Source organism: Heloderma suspectum, chromosome 1, assembly GCF_057233095.1.
Source record: "Heloderma suspectum isolate Gila_16-S chromosome 1, 16-S_ref, whole genome shotgun sequence".
Lineage (NCBI taxonomy): Eukaryota > Metazoa > Chordata > Lepidosauria > Squamata > Helodermatidae > Heloderma > Heloderma suspectum.
In genome coordinates this window covers 28,669,639-28,690,468 of record NC_139458.1, presented here as the reverse complement: position 1 = coordinate 28,690,468, position 20,830 = coordinate 28,669,639, and the positions used below count along the sequence as shown (strand labels likewise).

General features: G+C 45.4%; 1 long non-coding RNA gene across 3 annotated transcripts in view; it reads left to right on the top strand.

Moving 5' to 3' along the window:
• The first annotated feature begins 4,576 nt into the window (after positions 1-4,576).
• LOC146357049 (uncharacterized) overlaps positions 4,577-20,830 on the top strand; it is a 58,397-nt gene continuing 42,143 nt past the window's right edge. Inside the window, exons 1-4 of one of the 3 annotated variants that reach the window (XR_014786570.1) lie at positions 4,599-4,664; positions 7,879-8,149; positions 10,882-11,003; positions 12,080-12,830. This is a non-coding gene — a long non-coding RNA (uncharacterized LOC146357049). Of the gene's footprint in view, positions 4,665-7,878; positions 8,150-10,881; positions 11,004-12,079; positions 12,831-20,830 lie in introns of those variants that run through there. The other 2 variants (XR_014786573.1, XR_014786569.1) reach the window with 2 other exon arrangements.

The window sequence follows — 20,830 nt, the reverse complement described above, 5'->3', positions numbered from 1 at the left end:
GCGTTTGGCCCCCCGAAGTTTCGGGGAGAAATTCTCCGCCATCCCTAGCCACTTGTGAGCACAGAGGACAGGGCTGTTCTGTGCTGCCTCGGAGGCAGTGCAGACGTGAGGGGAGGTCGGTTCTCCAGGAAGCAACCTTGGAGTGCGGGCTCCGAGGTCAGTTCCCAGAAAACAACATATCCTATGCCATATAGCCGCTGTCTAGCAGCCATAGTGTCAGGATTGATTCTGAGCGCAGGGAGATAGTTAGCAGCTCCGATTCAGAAGAGGAGCAGCCAGAACTAGGGGAGGTTTTTTCACAGGCCAGTTCAGATATGGAGAGGCGTGCTTCTCAGGGTACCAACTCCCAGATGGCCAGGCATGAAGCTTCATGCTTGCTCCCCTCTGTGAGAAGCAGCAAGTAGGAGGAGGAGGGGCTTGAGGTCTGTGACCTAAGAGACGCCAGGTGGAGATGCAGAGCTAAGAGGGAAATGTCAGGGGCTGAGCTTAGTAGTTCGAACCGGTTAGCGATGTGTGAGAGGCTACGCAGGGGAGCAACAAGCGAGGGGCAAGTCCTCCCTCCCTAAGTTAGCCTAGTCAGACAGCCGCCCTTTCTTTTGTTTATCCCATTTGAATCCCCTGGAGACATTCCTTTGTAGCTGGAGAGTCTTCAAGGATTTGCATCTGTAATGAACCTGTAAATAATGAATTAAAGGTGTGAGACTGAAGTCTCTCTTTTGTGTGTTTGTGAGTGCTGGAGGAAAGAGGGGGCAAAGGGAATCCTGACACATAGGATTCTTAATGTCTTATTTTACCTCAGGTCAACTTCCCTAAACCACCATCCCAGCCAAATACACTCACAACAAGGTCTAGCTCTTGGGTACAGTCTTTCTCTGACTCCCAAAGCTCCTCCCATTGTACCTGTGGCTGCTTGGACCATTTATCTGGGTTTTAATGCCTGCTTATATAACCTTCTTCTGGCAAGATCTTAGGGCAGCCTCCTGGCATAACACAGCCACTTGCTCCCAATTCCTGCACTTCACCCAGCATGTGTGGTTATCCCACAGAGAAGGAATAGCTCAGTATTCAGGCCTAGCTATTCACTTTCTCCCAAGCTTTCTCCTAGTCCTTCTATAGCAACACCCACCAACCAACAGAACTTCTCCCTCCCTGACTAGCCACAGACTGACTTGTCCCTAACTGTCAACCCCTTAACCGTCAACTGTCATTTCCAAACTGCTCTTTTCCACCCAGCTGGAATCCCCAGCCAATCAAAATTGAATTTACCTGATCCAGGCCCCATCTATAAATATTCAAAGTGATTCTCTGTCTCTCCCACCTAATAAATATTCAAAGTGATTGTCTCCCCCCACCCCTTCAGAACATCACCAAGCAACTACTACACAGGACTTCGACAGTAACAAAGCAAGGCCTCAGGCCTACTCAGATACATTATAGCCTCTCGGAGGTCACACAGAATATTTACAGAACATTACAACGGACTCGACCTTGGGGGAGCTGGGGGTGGCGATGGCCAACAGGAAGCTCTGGCGTGGGCTGGTCCATGAAGTCACTAAGAGTTGGAAGCGACTGACCGAATAAACAACAACAACAACAACAAACACCACATACATAAACAGTGATATGCATGGCATTTCTTCAAACTTCTACTATTTAGAGAGTTGGGCTAGGTTTACATGTGCAGCAGAGTGAAATGGGAATGAGAAGGCCAAGGAAGTGGAATGGATTGTACTACTACAGATTTCAAGTGTGAGATGACACTTTTGATGCTCCCCCCATGTGTAATGCAAAGACCCCTGCAAACAGAAAATGGAGAAAGACTCTTGTAAGAACTTTGGCTGCTGTGCTGGTTTTCTCTTGCAAGCTTTGCACACAAAGGAACATTTTTTTTTTTTAAAGGATTTTCCACCTTCAGTCTGAAATAATACACTCAATGCTGCTCTTTTTTCATGCATTTCATACTCACCCACCCCAGTTATTTGTTTGTTTGTTTGTTTGTTTGTTATATTTCTGTACCATCCAATAGCTGAAGTTCTTGGGTGATTCACAACAGTTAAAAAAAATCATAAATACAACAACATGATAAAACATAATATAAAAATTTAAAGAGTTTAACATTACAATATAAAACCAAAGCAGCAGTGTAAAGCTCTAAAATTACAACACATTGTAAAACAGCAAAAACTGAAGTACTACAACATTTGGGGGAATAAAAAGTCTTCGCCTGGTGCCAACAAGACCAAATGAACTTCTCTGGGGAGGGCATTCCACAATTGGAGTGCCACAATTAAAAATGCCCTAACCCTGGCACCAGCTTGTCTGGCTGAAAGGGGGGGGCATTGCAGGTGGGTGGGGTGACAGGACGCAGGGGCCTCTGATTGGTGCACCCCAGTGGCACCACCATGAAAGAAGGGGCAGGCTGAGTTGCCTTAAACTCAGCCCCCCTCCCAATCTCAGCTCTCTGGCTCGACGCAGCTCCCCTCCCACCCTCTCCTAAGCAGTGTGGGTTTCTTGCCAGCTGCCCTTCGGGAGCCATGTAGGAATTTTTTGGTTCACAGTTCGATTGGCCTATTACTGTGAGTCTTTTTTGCCTACGTCACACTGTTTTGCGGGTCGAGTGTGTCCTGTAAGGGAATACGGTCTATATCATCGGTCACATTCCAGTTGGTGGCTAGGACGGGCAAAAACAGGAAAGTAGGGATGGTGTGCATGCAGAGGCAGCTTATGGTGACAGGTGACGCCTGAGGCCCCCCAAACAGGTTGTGCGGCTCGGCGGGGGGATAAGGGTTGCCTGGGAGACCAACCCTACTCACTCACCCAGGTGTTGTGCGGCACCGGGTTGGGGGTGACACCGGAAGGTCTACCTCCCCCAGAAGGGGCAGTCCGGAGGGATGGCGAGATCACCGCCACCCCTCAGGCTGGGTGTGTTTTCGCCCAAGAAGTGCCAGCTAGCCGCTGATACAGTTAGATGCCCGTCCTAGTTACCCCTTTGCAGGTATTTCAATAAATGTGGCCCAATTTTCAACCCAAGCTTGTTGTCTGCGTCTTCTTTAACCCATCTCTGCTTGCAAAGGCCCTTTCTTCAGTAGCCACTTGTCTCACTTCATTTGGTAGAGGCATCCCAAGGACTCTTAGATATAGGAGATATCAAGATATCTTAGGGTCTGGGCAGATATATATGGGAGGAGATGATCCTTCAGATAACCCACCCCCAAGCCATTTAGGGACCAACTGAAGTTTCTGGACTGTTTTCAAAGGCAGCCCCACATATTATGCATTGCAGTAGTCTAGATGAGAGATTACCATAGGATGGATAATTGTAGCTATCCATTAGGATGCTCCCTCTGTCCAGATTGGGCTGTAGTTGATATATTAGCCACCATGCCACCAAGCTGACCTGTGCCTCCAATAACAATGCTGGATTCAAGAGCCTCCACAAAGTACAAACCTGATCCATTAGTGGGCATGCAACACCCTCCAGACCAGGTTGAACATCACTTAGCTGGGCAAAGAAATCCCTCTAACAGTATCTCCATCTTGTCTAGATTGAATCGCAATTCTTTCTAGCTCTTTTCCAGTCCATTACAATATCCCAGCACTGATTTTCAAGGTTTACAAATTCAAAAAATGAGTACGTTTCTAACATTCACAGAAACACGGTTTAATCAACGTGTGCATGTGTAAAAAAAAATGGATACATTTGAAAAATGTGCACAGAAATGCACACAGTTTGAAAATGTGCTCAAAATATGTATGGAACTTTTCTGAACTTTTTTTAATGTTTAATGTTTTTAATGAAGCCTTGACACTGTCTGAGGGGCCATAGACTACTGGCAATTTCCACCTCCGAGGCTGTAGACAACTCTACAGCCTTGGAGGAGGAACTCCCTACTTGGTTTCCCCCCTCCCCTCCCAGCTGCTGTGGAAAGCTTTGGGTAGCTTTATCTACTGAGTTGGAGTCGCAACCTTGGAAGAGAACAGGTAGGAAGGAAAGGGGGCATGCCAGTGGGAGGGGAAGGGAAAGGAGAGAAAGTGGAACCACTATATCCACAAGCCTCTCAGTTCTTCTCCCTGCCCCCAGGAAGGTAAGCAAGCTAGATGGGCACAGAGGCCTGCCTGTCATAAAATAACACAAAGAGGGAACAGGAGGTGAAAATGCCTCTTGTTCCTCCCACTCTGCCTGCCTTTTGCTTATATCTGGATCTAACCCAATAATAATAACAGAAATAACATTGTCGCTGTTATTTCAAGAATATGCATGTGGTATATGGTATGGGATAGTTCTGTGCCAAAAATTTCTCCCATATTATTTTCGACCATTCTCATTCAATTTGATAGAGAAGAAATTGCTTTCAAAAATGCATTCAGTGGTGAAGAAAATTTCTGAGTAATTCTCATGTGTTGAGTGTGGGTTTCTTGAGCTTACCTTACTTAGGAGATGGCCTAGGAGTGTGCACAAGTGTCCTTTTTTCATCGTACAATCTCTCTGGCAGGCTTTAGACTCCTCAGCTTCCCACACTTCAACTGAAGGCCAGGGGAACACATTGTGAGGTAATTGTTCCCATAGGGCTTTTCCAGACCAGGAAGCACAGGCACCCAGGGAGGCTGCAGAGTAATGGAGGCATGTGTAACAGAAAGAAAAAGCTGCCTCAGCCACCTCACAGGTAAGCCCCAAAACATCACAAACATAAATGATAAAATACCTTGAGAATGAGGCAGAAACAATAGAAACCTCTTTCATGGAGAGAGAAAAAAACCTTTCAGGAAAATGGAGGACAGATTTAGGCACAGCACTAGCCCCACCTCTTCCCCGGACTCAACACAGCCCCCTACCCCCCACACACATATGTATTGTGGTGGATGCAAAATGGGGGCCAACCTGCCAACACAATTGATGCTTTCAGTGGCAGCACACACACACCACTTTCAAAAAAAGTGTGGGGGGGAGTGCTACAATGCCTGCCGAGGGTGAGCCTTAACTGTGAGAAACTGCTGAGAATTCTTCCTCTACCTGGAGAAATTTGGTGAAATTGTTTCCCCGATTTCTCTGCCCCCACACAGGGTGGAGAATTTCAAGGTTTGCACACAGCTCTAGTATGTGGCATACATCAGTGGGGCAAGGAGTAGGTAGCAAAGTTGGAACAAATAAGACATCCGGTATGAGTTATATGGGGCCATGCGTGATGAGTGGGAGGGTGTGTTTTAAATGCCTTTGAAAGTGTGACATACGTCATACAATGGTCCATTGTCTGATGGGGAGGCCTAGGCCCTGGTTCTACATCTAGTCAAGGGTTTTCCTGATGAGCTCCACTGGGTAACAGCAACTGAAGCCTAATTACTGCTGATATCTTAATAGAGGGGAAACACCTCCCCCAGGGGGGAATTATAAAACTTTAAAATGGCACATTTTAAAACTATGAGGAAAATGGTTAACAGCAGGCTGAAGGGCAAAGTTAAAAACTTTAAAACCACAGACTCAGCCTGGAGGCTATTCAAGAACATTGTGTTAAAAGCACAGATGGTTTGTATATCACCGAGCACCAAAAAAAGAAAGAAAGAAAGAAAGAAAGAAAGAAAGAAAGAAAGATGAAGAAAAGAGCCAGAGTAAAATGGTGGTGGGGGGAATAAAACTAAATGGAGATATGTAGTGGTCTGTTAAGGCTGAAAAGGTATATCTTTTGAAGAGAAATGCTTTCTGAGCCGCATAAAAGGATCACATAGAAATGTAAGCCAGGTAAAATACGAGTTGGCAGTCTGAAGGGAAAGGAAGAGAAACTGGAAATGGCAGCTGAGCGATGCTTAAGGTTCCTTCACTTTGTACACACTGTGCAGAAACCAAAGTCCTGCTTCCTCTCTGTCATTCAAACAGGCTACCCCATAACCCATACAGTTCACAATTCACCCTGCATGCCAGATTGTAGACTTTTCTGCTGAGCCCTAAAAAGGCTGGATTGCATTTTCAGCAGCACATCTGGTTAGATGAACCTGAAAGGTTTTACCTTTAAAGGCAGCCTAAAAGTCAAAGTAAATGCAATAAAACTTAAGTTGCCTCTGAACTGCTGCACAGCAGCAGAGAGACGCCAGTGGCTTCCGCACAAGCCATTTCCTTAGGAGTCATTTGTTCACTCCGTTATTAAGGAGAGTCTAGATGACATCACTGCCAAACCATTGCATCCTCATGTTCTCCACGTTTCTCTTCCTGTATTTGTTGTTAAAGACCTGGTTAGTGGTGACTTGGAGGTCCTCTAAATGTAATTGCAGTGCCACCCTGTCCGAAGCAGAGTAGCAAAGCATTTGTGATGCACCTGGAGGGAGGAGTAGCCCATTAGGATGCTGGTGATGTGATTGGTGAATGATGCTCCTCTGCTTTGCTGCATGTGCCCTGCTTTTCCTCGTTGCAGTGCCATCTGTGGGCCTTTCCCCTATAGCTGGACTTTTGCATTTTTTGTTCTTTCAAAAGCAAACAAAAAAACCCTTATGTTGGTTTTGTGCTAATAATTGGTTGGATCCAGACTTGGACATACTGAAACCAATGGGACTTAATTTTGGCATGACTAATTATATTCTCATGGATTTCATTGGGCATGGTCATAGTCAGTGCGGCTATGAAATACGTATTATTATTTTTAAATGCATCAGTGGAGAGACGTTTCTCATTGAAGAGGAAAGTACAGTGAGAAACCTGAAAAAAGAGAGAAGAGTAGCATAGGGGAATATCATTGTTTCCCTTTGAGTTAGGTAGCCATTGCTGTTTGTGGATAACAAGGAAAACAAAACAAAATACCTGTGCCGTTCCATGATGCAAAGCCCCGTCCACCCATTGCCCATTGATTAATGCACCTGTCCAACTTGGTGGGAATTTTCACAGTTGATAGAAATCTATGATACTATCCCATATGGGTGGTCCAAAGAGTGTTCAGTTATGAGCTTGGGTTTGGCCCTGTTGTATGGCCACAACCCCCATTCCAACAACTGTGGAAGAATTTGCAGAAACTCACTGGAAATACACACACAGTTCAGAGACGTGCAAAAACAGCTCATGCATGTATACCCAGAAGGTAGTCCTACTCTGTTCAATGTAGGGATGTACGGCCTGTGTTTCACAAATTGTCAGGCACCTTTTGTTCTGTCATCCGCTCACAAAGGGATGATATCTTTTTTGGCCATGCAGAAAAATATTCAAATAATCGCACAAGAGGTTTCATAACAATATACATAATATCCCTTAGTATGTAACATTTAGCGTATTGTCTGCCATTCCATTCCACTTTGCCCCAGCAGAAACTTGTGTATTTTCCTACGAATAAATATGCATACGTTTCGGGAAAGTTTTAAAAAAAAGACCTGAAAATCCACAGACTCCCTGCAGCCTGAGGGAGTTAGTCTGCAGCAGATTTCACAGGTTGGATTCTTAGAAATCCAAGCTCATTTTAATCCTGCTTGAATTTCTCCAGCACCCCTCGTTGAATGAGGCTTATTCCAGGACAGTGTGCATAGGATGGCAGCCATACTAATGGGAAAGAAATATTCCCCCACCCCATTCTTCTCAGAAGAAACATAAGAAGCTGCCTTAGACTATTTGTCCATCTATCCTAGTATCTTTTTTTAAAACAAGAGATTCTGGGGATTAAACCTGGAATCTTCTACAAGCAAAACATGTGTTCTGCCATTGAGCAATCGTCCCTCCACAAGGTGAACTGAGATTCTGAATGTATTCTGAACAGGGCTTCACAAAGCATATCGCTAGTAGTAGTAAATTTGAAGGCCTCCAGTGACTTGAAAATCACCGAAGTACAGCAATATTTTAAAATGTCACTTCTTTTTTTTTTATACATTTGTCTGTGACCTTCTTTGCTCTGTGTTTGTGTTTTTGATTAGCTTGTTCATACCATCTTCAGGCTGTTTGTGGTTTGCACACAGCTGAGTCACTAGAGAAGATAGCTCTTTGGAGACTGATGAACAGAGCAGCTGGGCAATTAATGGAGGGCATTTTCGATACTGCGTTCCTGACTTGAGTTGAGGCAAGCTCATTCTGTTTTGGTCCAAAGAGGACAGGTGAATTCTTTGTTAAAGAATCAAGTGGAAAGATAGAAATTTTGAAATATTGATGGTGGACCTTATATACCTATACCCACATCTACTATATTTGGTATGTTTTTACATATATTTGTGATGTTAATGGAAAGATACTCTTACTGTTCTATATGAGAAGTATGTGCTATATCCATCATGAAGGGTCTCCCAATCCTCTGGAACAGATTTTGGGGAGGGGGCATGGGGGCTTCAGGAGGAGGGGGAATTGGCAAACACCTCCCTTCCTGAACCACTGATAGAAGCCTCTGTTGGATCCAAAAACCTTCCATCAGTGGAGTACACCACTGAGACAACCCAATACATTCATCTATCTATAGCCCTTTCCTTCTTCTCGGGGATCTGAGCTTAGTTACCAGAAACGGTGCTCCCAGCCCCTCCCCCCCCACCTTGTAGGCAGCATGTCCTTCCCCATCTCCATGATCATAACCGCTTGTAAAAAGTGGGCTTTCCCGGGGGCAGGGAGGGGAGGAGACTGCGGAAGCATCATTAAGACATTTCCTATGCATCATCTCACCTTCCCCCTCCTTCTCTTAAGTCCCCAGCCAGACAGCCAAAATCAGCTGTCCAGCTGCAAATTCAGGGCAACAGGAGTGTGGAAGAGAGGATCCCCTCTATGCTCCCCCCACCCTACATTGGGTAGTTGGGCACCTCCAAGTTCGGAGGCAGCTGACTGTTCTGACAGGATAGTGCCCTGAGGTCCTGAAGAGAGATTTAGGGACAGAGAAAGTTGCCTTACACCAGGTTAAGCTATTTGTTCCTCTAACCTATTAGTGTTTACACAAAGTGGCAGTGGGTATCCAGGGTCTCAGACAGAAGTCTTTCTCACTGCTACCTGATCCCTTTAACTAGACACAACAGGGATTGAAATCGGACCCTTCTGCTTGGAAGTTTCCAGCACAAAACATTAAAAAGTTAAAAGCAAGTGAGGGCAGTTTTCAGTGATTCTGCCCTCACCCTGCAGACCCCAGTGCCACCTTCCAGAATATTCCAGAGGGTTCTCCAGCCCTTCAGAGTGGCTTTTCAAGGGAGGGGCAGAGGCAGGCTGCAGGGGGAAGGAGGAGTTTCTGAAAATTGCCTCCCCTTTCCTCCAGAACAAGGGAGACATTTTTCTCCCTCTGTCATAATATTAGAACCTGGGGTCATCCCATGAAGCTGATTGGTTTTGGTGGGAGATTTAGGACATACATAAAATGACATACTTCTTCACCTAGGGTATAGTTAAACTATGGAATTTGTTACCACAAGTCATAGTGATGGCCACCAATTTGGATGGCTTAAGAAAAGGTAATCACTAATTACAATTATTAGTCTGTAGCCGATATGCTTATAGAACATCTACAATAAAACAGCCTAGGTAGGAGCTCAATACCTAATGAAAGAGTAAAAATGCAATTTATACAACATATAAAAGGAGTGTGTGCAAGTGAATGTTATTTTGTATGTTTGTGTGTATTAGTCAGAAAATAATATAGGCAACTGTACTTGGTTGGAATTTGATCAAATGTTTGAAGAGCTTAAACACAGGAAATAAATTGAAGCATGGTGCCAAAATATTACGGATGGAGGAGAAATCCGCCATGGACTCCAATGAGGCCAGATTCTTTAGAATACACACACACACACACGGAGTCCATGGCGGAACGGACTAACCCCACCACCATCCCGCGGAATCCCCCCCAGGATGGACCGTACCTGGTCATCGGATGGTCTGGTCCGTCCGCAGCCGTCTGCTGCTCTGTCTGCGGATGCTAATGGCTGCTGTCTCAGCGCAACGGATAAGGTGGCGGTGCAGCAAAAGCAGGAGCGTCCCTGCTTTAGCTGTGATAGGATAGGCTACATAAGTATTTACGTAATCTATCACGGCTAACGCAGGCATGCAAATGGCATCCACTACGCTGGACGCCATTTGCATCCACAGCCCGGCAGCAGACAGAAGTCCGGCTGCGGATGGGCCTGGCTGGCAGCTCTGTGGCCTTTCCATGGAGCGGAGCTGGCTGGGGAGGATTCCAGGGGGAGGGACGGATCGCCTCCCCCCCCAGCAGATGCCCCAGAACGGAACCAGGTAAGAGATCCGCCCACCCCTACAAAATATCATTCTTAAAGTTAGGATTCCTTGCTTGCTGCATGTACTTAGTAAGTTTATACATAGTCATAGTCACCCAGATTTTATCAATTGTCTGTGCTTTAGGGAGCAATCCTATGGCCACTAGTCAGTGCCTAGATGGCCATAGGATATGTGGTTTTTGGGGAACCGACCTTGGAGTCCATGCTTTGAGGTCAGTTCTCGGAGGACCAACCTTCCCCCCTTCTGCGCTGCCTCACAGGCAGCACAGAACTCCCAGTACTCCACGCTCAGAATTGGACCACGGAGCAGCCAAAACAGGGCGTTTTGGGGGGTGTTCTGGGGCAGCAAAGGCGGAAATGCTGGTACAACACATCCTATGTGTCATCCGGCAGCCTCCTCCCCCACTCCGCCTTCCAGTGGCTAGACAGCCAAGATCGGCTGTCTAGCTGCAAATGCAGGGCAGGAGAAACACAGAGGGAATGATCCCCTCTGTGCTTCTCCTGCCCTGCATTGGATAGGCGGTCGCCTCTGAGTTTGGAGGCGGCCACCTATCCCCATAGGATTGTGACCTTAGTTGTGTTGTGGGGGGGGGGGTTGGAGAGTTTGGAGGTTGTTGTTTTTTTAATCTAGATCAAGTTCCCTCCACCTACTCTAGAGTAAAAATGAACAAAAGACATAGGTGCTACTGACAGATTTAAAGTAATGATTGTTTTGGCCCACAGAGACACTGAAGACTGCTGCTATGCTTGTGCTGCAGGTAGATCCCAGTGTTGGAGTAAGGACACCAACTGTTCATTGACACTGGATTTGGGATCCTGGCAGTTGATTCTGTCTACTTCAGCAGGTGAGCATGGATGTAGCACTGGTTTTATTTATTTATTTTATTTAAAACATTTCTTGGATGCCTTTCAGGGCAGAAGCCCTCCCAAGGCAGCTTACAGCAGTAAAATACATAACAACAGTTACATTTTTTTAAGTGATAAAATAATAAAAACAATAAAAAGCAACAATAAAACCAGCAGCAGCAACAGGAGGAGTAACAACAACAGCAGTCATATTAAGAGAAGGCCAAGGTAAAATAATATGTGTTCAAGGACTTCTTAAAAGCCTGAAATGATGGAGCATGGTGGACCTTTGATGGCAAATTGTTCCAAAGGTGTGGGGCCACTGCAGAGAAGGCCCTCTTGGGTTTGATCACCCACCTGACTGCTCTCTTGGTTGGGCAAATGAGAAGGGCCTCTCTTTCTGATCTTAAAGTGTGGGCAGGCTGATATGGGTGAATGCAGTCCTTCAAGTAACTTGGTTCCAAACCGTTTAAGGCTTTAAAGGTCAAAACCAGCACTTTGAATTGGGCTGGGAAGCAGACCGGTAACCAGTGCAGCTGGTATAGGCATTACGTGATCAAATTGTCCCCACCAATACGGCCCTCCATTGTGGAATGACCTGCTGGTTGAAATGCACCTGCTGACCTCATTGAAGGTTTTTAAGAAGGCATTAAAGACTATTATTCCGGCAGGTCTTCCCAATTTAGAACTCTCGTTCCTTTCTCTGACTCTTGTACACTATTTTTAAGCTGTGTTGTTTTAAGCTGTGTTGTTTTATAGTTGCGATTTTTTTTTTTGTTAAATTGTTTTTAGTTATATGTAGGGATGTATGGACAGTGTAAAATCCTCTCCGTCTGTGTTTAGCGGATTGTCAGGTGCCTTTTGTTCCATTGTCCGCCCACAGACGGATGTGATTTTTTTTTTCATCGTGCGGAAAAATATCCAAATAATTATGTAAGTATTTATGTAAGTCTTTACATAATGTTAATTAGTTACCTTAGTAATTAACATTTAGCATATTGTCCCCCATTCCATTCAACATTTCCTCAGCAGAAACTTACATATTTTCCTACGAATTTATATGCGTAAATTTCAGGAAAGTAAAAAAATCATCCGGAAGTCCACGGACTCCATGTGGCCTGAGGGGGGTCGCTCTGCAGCGGATTCCGCAGGTCGGATTCTTAGAAGTCCTCGCTCATTTTAGTCCATCTCGAATTTCTCCAGCATCCCTAGTTGTACGTTGTTTGTATATATTGTCCGTATGCTTTTATGTAAATGGCTTTTAAACTTTGTATATTGTATTTTAATGTTTCAACTTTTGTAAACTACTGAGAGAGCTTGAGCTATGGGGCAATATATACATGTAATAAATAAATAGGCATTCTGCATCATTTCCTTCATCACGATACATTCTATGAGCTCCACATGGTCCAACAATGGCACCTTTTTGTCCACCATGTAGTGTTAAAATTCTATACGGTACTCATGAGCAAAGCCACAGCCTTATGCTATTATATGCGAATTATATGTGAATTCTTTCCTGTTGCTGCTTTGCAAAAACCTCGGACACTTCAGTCTGATTAAGTCATTGGCAAGCCATACATTTTCTTTGCAGAAAGCAAGGCTGTGGGGATTTGTGAAAAATTCAGGGGTGGGGGACATGTTTACAATAAGCAATGCTAGTGCAAAATAATTTTAAAAAAATATTCTAGAGCTCTTGAGAAATTAGGAGGATTTGGTTTGATTTGCTTGGAGTACATAGATCTGTGTATGTACATAATATATATGTATATAAATATTCATGGACACCCCCCTTTCCTCATTCAAAGAAATAAATAAGCTCAGTGAAACACAGTTTACTGTGAGCCAGTGTACATTTTTATTTAAAATACGCAGGACGCCAAGATGAAAAAGTACAAAAAAAGAAAGAAATACATATTGTTTTTGAAGCTGAAGCATGAATATGGTTGTAATTTTAATGTTTCTTGCTGGAAAAAGGTCATCTTTGGCGAGGTCGGGTTTTTCTTAAGGTCATTTCACATTGAGATATCTGCCTGCTTTTGACATTTCATCTAGAAGAGGCACAACTATTCTGACACATGAAATGGGTTCTTTACAAACCCAATGGCTATTTCTATCAACATCTGTTATTCTTACACAAAGGGGGAATATGCATTGATTGCAAACAAGGCTTTACTCTTTTTTTAAAAACAGAGAATATTAACATAACCATTTGCACTTAAAGAGACAGCAGTGTCCAGCATAAGAAAGAAAGAAAGAAAGAAAGAAAGAAAGAAAGAAAGAAAGAAAGAAAACAGACAGCAGTTTTACATATTTCTTTAAAAGTAATCTTTATAAATCTTGTGAGTGTGTGTGTGTGTAATTATGTTGCTCAGTGTTCTCATGTGGAATAGGTTCAATACAGATGCCTTCTTATACTTTAGAAAACACAATAGTTTTCCCTGGATTTCCATCTGTAACATGACCAATACGTCTGTTTAGCAGTTTACAGGTCAGTTCTTCACACCTGGAATCAAGCCCCATTGCTTTCAGTTATTTCTAAATAGACATGAATACGACTGCAGCCCTAATGTTAAGTTTTTGAGATACACCAGCACAACCATTCTTGCCAGTCCTGTAATCCATGTTGATCCCAATGGCCCAGCATATGTTCTCACATGTGGTGTGAATGAACCCTTATTTAAGCTGGTTGTGTGGCAAAGCAGTTGTGTCCTGGCTCCATCACTCATTCAGATCACCCCTATGTTGAATTGTGGATATTTTGATAGAGCTCAGTCAATTGCCGAAAATATTCACACATGAATGCATTCTCCTGACTGTGGGCTGTAATTGTTCACTAGGCTGTTTTAGGCCCTCTGAGTTTCACTTGTAGTCAGAAAAATTGACAGCTAACAAAAGGTGACAAAGGGATTGGCACTTGTGAATAAAGAGGAAAAGCTAAAAGGATGGATCCCCTCCATTTTAAACATGATTCATATGTTCTCAGAGAGCTGAGGTTGCTGATTATCCATGCCTGGTTCACATGACCTTCTGGTAATGTTTCAGTGTTTAGTATGTAATGTGAGGTCATTAAGATCACATGGGTACTGGAGTCAATCCTTGCGTGGTAGCACCCACATGGTCCAATTGATCTCATGTGATTCAGTCATCCACATATGACGGAGCAACATGAAAGAAATCCAGCCATACAAAACTTACAATAAGGGATGGAAGTACCAGTGCTTCCTGAGCTTGCCAACACTCTCCAAAATGCAGTTTCAATATCATTTTGCCTTGTTCCCAGTTGCATTTTCCATCTATATTTTGGCTTATTCTAACAGGAAAAGTTTACATTTTGAACAAGAAAAAAGTGCATTTCTGTGTGGATTTTTCAAAGGTGTGCAATTCCACCCATTGGCTAAAGTGTAAAAACGTGCATGTTTGAAGAGTACTCATTTTAAAATGCACATAAAAAAATATCAAATGCGATCACAATGAATTTGCTAACATTTCTTGAAAAAAAAATGGTTTGTCCTCACATTTGGGGTTGTGAACATGACATTAGGGATGGATGAGCCCAACTCTGTCCTGGGCAGGGAGGGCTCGACCAACTGCCCCCTGCAGCTCACGCAGCCCGGACCTGCTCGGCGAGCTTCCCAGCTCGCTCTGCCTGCCTGTGAGCTGCACAAACCACTCCTCTTCCTTGTGCCAGCTTTCAAAGGTTGGCGTGGGGAAAAAGGACCTCAGTGGCCAGCCCCCAGCATCTTGCCTTGAGGAGGACAGGGTGAGGGTGCTGGGGTGCCACCATCTCCCTTCTTCCTCATGCCAGCTGTCAATGTCAAAGGCTGACGTGGGAGAAAAGGGCCTTGGCAGCCAGCCCCCAGCCTCTCATTCTGGCCTTCTCTAGAGGAGGACAGGGTGAGAGCACTGGGGTGCTGCCATCAGTTGTCAAGGGCCAGCATGGTAGGGATGTACGAAAGTCACTTACCTTTTCGAAGGGTGAGATTTGTGGTGGGGGGGAGGCGCTCCATCCCTCCCCCCCGAATCCTGGCCAGCCGGCTCCGCTGTGCAGGGAGTCTGCAGAGACGCCGGCCGGCTCCGCCAGCAGCCGTACATCCGGCCGCTGGCTAGCAGGGACGCAAATGGTGGCGGCCGTAGCCACCGCCATTTGCATCCCTGCAGTCAGCCGTGATAGGCTATGTAAATGTTTATGTAGCGTATCACGGCTGATTTAAAATAAAAAAAGAAACGTGTGTATGCAAATGGCGGCGCCCATGGGCGCCGCCATTTGCATTCCTTATTTTGGCACATCTTAGTCTACATAAACATTTACGTAGACTAAGACGGCGAAAATAAGGGGAACGCAAATAGCATAGCGTATGCGCGTTTTTTTTCCTTTTAAATCATCCATGATAGGCTACGTAAACATTTACGTAGCCTATCACGGTGTTTTTTTAAAAAAATCTAGCTGTGATAGACTATGTAAATCTTTACGTAGCCTATCACTTTTTTTAAAAAAAAAAACTGGAAATAGCGGCGGCAGCAGCCGGTCGGAAGACCGGCCGCTGCAGCTGCCACACTGCCGCCAAACTGCCGCCGGAGCCGCCACCACCAGGAAGATCCACCCAAGGTAAGTCCCATCCCAGGGGATGGTGGGGGGGGTGGCAGACCGTTCCGCCACCAATTTTGGGGGGCTGAATGCGCTGGTATTTGGCCTCCCCGAGATCCATGACGGAATTCTCTGACATCCCTACAGCATGGGGAAAAATTGCCTCAGTGGCCAGCCCCCAGCTTCTCGCCCTGGACTTCTCTAGAGTACAACAGGGAGAGAGCGCTGGGGTGCTGCCATCGCCCTTCTTCCATGCACCAGCTGTCAAGGGCTGGTGCAAGGAAGGAGGGCCTTGGTGGCCAGCCCCCAGACTCTAACCCTGGCATCTAGCAGGTGGTGGGGGGAAGAGGATAGGTGACTCTTTCTTCCCTCAGCCTCCACCCACTACAGCTGCATTGGCAAGGGACTAGATGGTTGTTTTCCGAAAAGGCAGGAAAACATGGAAAATGACCAGCCTGTCCTGCACCACTGCCACTGTAGCGAGGATGGGGGAAGGAGGAGAGGCGCTGCCTTCTTCCCCTCTCCTTGCTGAGGGAGTGGGCACCCAAGCTCTTGCCCTACTAACCAGATCATGAGTCAGGCAAGAGCTCAGGTCTGTGACCTGGCATCTGGGGGGGGGGGGGCGAAATGGCAACTTCTCACCGGGCTTCGAGCCCCAACCAGACGCTCGCACCATCCCTACATGACATGTTTGGATTATTTGGGAACATTAATGAAATTGTTCTATGTCCCTAGTTGCAAGCATGCCACTCTGGCAATGTATGAGTGGAACCAAGGAAATGTGGAACAATATAATTATAAAAATCTATTTCCCATGGGGAACTATGCTGCGGAACCTGGAATGTCAGATCAATGAATCAAGGTAAGCTGGAGGTGGTCAAACATGAGATGGCAAGATTGAACATCGACATCTTGGGAATCAGCGAACTAAAATGGACAGGCATGGGCGAATTTAATTCAGGTGACCATCATATCTACTATTGTGGGCAAGAATCCCTTAGAAGAAATGGAGTAGCACTCATAGTCAACAAAAGGGTGGGAAAAGCAGTACTGGGGTACAATCTTAAAAATGATAGAATGATCTCAGTACGAATCCAAGGCAAACCATTCAACATCACAGTAATTCAAGTCTATGCCCCAACCACTGAGGCTGAAGTAGCTGAGGTTGATCGGTTCTATGAAGACCTACAACACCTTCTAGAACTAACACCAAAAAAAGATGTCCTCTTCATCATAGGGGATTGGAATGCTAAAGTAGGAAGTCAAGAAATCACCGGGATAACAGGCAGGCATGGCCTTGGTGTACAAAATGAAGCAGGACAGAAGCTAATAGAGTTTTGCCAAGAGAACATGCTGATCATAGCAAACACTCTTTTCCAACAGCACAAGAGGCGACTCTACACATGGACGTCACCAGATGGTCAATATCGAAATCAGATTGATTATGTCCTTTGCAGCCAAAGATGGAGAAGCTCCATACAGTCAGTAAAAACAAGACCTGGAGCTGACTGTGGCTCAGATCATGAGCTGCTTCTTGCAAAATTTCGGCTTAAATTGAAGAACGTCGGGAAAACCACTAAACCGTTCAGGTATGACCTAAATCATATTCCTGATGAATATACAGAGGAGGTGAGGAATAGATTTCAGGGATTAGACCTGATAGACAGAGTGCCTGAGGAACTATGGACGGAGGTCCGTAACATTGTTCAGGAGGCAGCAACTCAATCCATCCCAAAGAAAAAGAAATGCAAGAAAGCCAAGTGGCTGTCTGATGAGGCTTTACAAGTAGCTGAGGAAAGAAGGGAAGCGAAAAGCAAGGGAGAAAGGGGAAGATATACCCAACTGAATGCAGAGTTCCAGAGAATAGCAAGGAGAGACAAGAAGGCCTTCTTAAATGAACAATGCAAAGAAATCGAGGAAAACAATAGAATGGGAAAGACTAGAGATCTCTTCAAGAAAATTGGAGATCTCAAGGGAACGTTTTGTGCAAGACGAGCATGATAAAGGACAAAGAAGGCAGGGACCTAACAGAAGCAGATGAGATTAAGAAGAGGTGGCAAGAATACACAGAAGAACTATACAGGAAAGATCTGAATGTCCCTGATAGCCATGATAGTGCGGTCACTGAACTTGAGCCGGACATCCTCGAGAGTGAAGTCAAGTGGGCCTTAGGAAGCATTAGTAACAACAAAGCTAGCGGAGATGACAGTATTCCACCCGAGCTATTTAAAATCCTAAAAGATGATGCTGTTAAAGTGCTGCATTCAATATGCCAACAAATCTGGAACACTCAACAGTGGCCACAAGACTGGAAAAGGTCAGTTTACATTCCAATTCCAAAGAAGGGCAACGCCAAAGAGTGTTCAAACTACCGCACAATTGCGCTCATTTCACATGCCAGCAAGATGATGCTCAAAATCCTACAAGCTAGGCTTCAGCAGTATGCGAACCGAGAACTACCGGAAGTACAAGCTGGGTTTCGAAGAGGCAGAGGAACTAGAGATCAAATCGCCAACATTCGCTGCATCATGGAGAAAGCAAGAGAATTCCAGAAAAATGTCTATTTCTGCTTCATTGACTACGCTAAAGCCTTTGATTGTGTGGATCACAACAAACTGTGGCAAATTCTTAAAGTGATGGGAGTACCAGACCACCTTACCTGTCTCCTGAGAAACCTGTACGAGGGTCAAGAAGCAACAGTAAGAACCAGACATGGAACAACCGATTGGTTCAAAATTGGGAAAGGAGTACGACAAGGCTGCATATTGTCACCCTGCTTATTTAACTTATATGCAGAGTACATCATGAGAAATGCCGGGTTGGATGAATCAGAGGTCGGAATTAAGATTGCTGGGAGAATTATCAACAACCTCCGATATGCAGACGATACCACCCTAATGGCAGAAAGCGAAGAGGATCTCAAGAGCCTCTTGTTGAGGGTGAAAGAGGAGAGTGCAAAAGCTGGTTTGAAACTCAACATTAAAAAAACGAAGATCATGGCATCTGGCCCCATAACTTCCTGGCATATAGAAGGGGAAGAAATGGAAGCAGTGACAGATTTTACTTTCTTGGGCTCCAAGATCACCGCAGACGGTGACTGTAGCCATGAAATTAAAAGACGCTTGCTCCTTGGGAGGAAAGCTATGGCCAACCTAGACAGCATAGTAAGAAGCAGAGACATCACCTTGCCGACAAAGGTCCGTCTAATCAAAGCTATGGTTTTCCCAGTAGTAATGTATGGCTGTGAGAGCTGGACTATAAGGAAGGCTGAGCGCCGAAGAATTGATGCTTTCGAACTGTGGTGCTGGAGAAGACTATTACGAGTCCCCTGGACTGCAAGGAGGTCAAATCAGTCCATCCTAAAGGAAATCAACCCTGAGTGCTCATTGGAAGGACAGATACTGAAGCTGAAGCTCAAATATTTTGGCCACCTAATGCGAAGAGAAAACTCTCTGGAAAAGACCCTGATGCTGGGAAAGACTGAAGGCAAAAGGAGAAGGGGACGGCAGAGGATGAGATGGCTAGATAGCATCACGGATGCAATGAATATGAACTTGAGCACGCTCCGGGAGAGAGCGCAGGACAGGAAGGCCTGGCGTGCTATGGTCCATGGGGTCACGAAGAGTCGGACACGACTGAACGACTGAACAACAAACTATGCTGCAGGGAGCTACAAAAACATCTGAAATCTATGTGGTAGAAGTCAATGCATGATGATTCTTTTTCAAAAGGAAAATCAGTCCTATGAGAAAGCTATTAATGCATTTGCAAGTTTCAAGACATGCTAAAGCAGTAGGCACAAACGCATGGCAAGGTTTTGGATTCCCGAGCTCAGAGAGGGAGACTGCTAGACGGGAAGCTGGTCAGTTCACTAGCAGAATTCCTAATCTGTCCTGAGTGCCCCAGACAAGGGACAAAGTGTTAGGAATGTCATGGAATCTGCACGGGGGTGGAGTGTGTGTTCCCCAATGGACTCCCCTCGCCCACCCTCCCAGACCCTGCTCACCGAATCACGAGGCACTTTCAGCTGCCCATCCTCCCTAGCAAGCCATCATTGTGCACAACAGTGGTGGCTCAGGCGCTTCAGAGCAGGTGATGTTGCATAATTGGCAGCCATAAAGGGGTCATCTACACAACATTACAGGCATGAATGCTCCATTCACGCCTATTATGTTGCTTCAATGGCCCCTTTATGGCCACCAAGCACACACCATGACCTGCCCAGAAGCACCCAAGGGTGCCACTGTTGTGCACAATGGTGGCTTGCTAGGGAGGATGGGTGGCCCAGCGGCTTCACTGGGCACTCACCAGGCTATGACAAAGCTCATGGGCAGGGGTAGGCAGTGGCAGCAGCTCGGCGAGTGCCTGACGGAGCTGGGCACAGGTGAGTCCATCCATCCCTACATAGTATGGCTATCTCAAAACTGGAAGCTGACCAGACAGGAAGTCTAGAGATGAAGATGGAACCCCCCTACAGGCTACAGCAGCCCCCCACACACACCTCCAGCTCTCGAGCTTATGTCAGTGCTGAACCAAATAGTTGGCATAAGTGTAACAAAGAAAAGTGCCTTCTACTTAATCAGGCCATTGGTCCATTTCTAGATCATTACTGTCAACACTCACTGACAACAGCACTCTAGGATTTCATTCAGTGGTCTTTCCCAGCCCCACCTAAAGAATGCAGGGATAAAAACTGGGCATTTCTTTATGCAAAGTGTGCGCTCTGCTACCTAGCTACGGACCTCCACTGACTGAGATCAACAAATCTTCCAAGTTGTCCACCCAGCTCTCAGTCATTCAAGGTTTGGTCATGCTTAGTGCCAAAGGACACAAAGGCAACAGGGCAGAGGACCATGGTTGCTGTCCCTTTGAAAATATAAGAGCCCCCAGATACTCAGTTCTATCTGCTGCACTGATCAGAGCACCTGGGCCTCTAACAAGGAATTCTTAGCAACAACACCACACCACCACTCCACGACAGTTAAATCGAGATAAACAGAGTACATCCCAATTGTGTGTATGTGTGTACATTGTAGGTAGAAGGTAGGTGTTGGACTCTTGAGATATGCTTCTGTTCTTTCATAAACCTCTTGGTCTTCCTCCCAGAATGATTTTCATTTCATCGGGAAACACATTTGGTTTTGTGATTAATCTCATCCTGGCGCTGCCCCAACAATTTGCTGCGAATGCTTGTACGAATGTGGAATTCAATGATCTGAATGTTTTGTGAACAGGAGC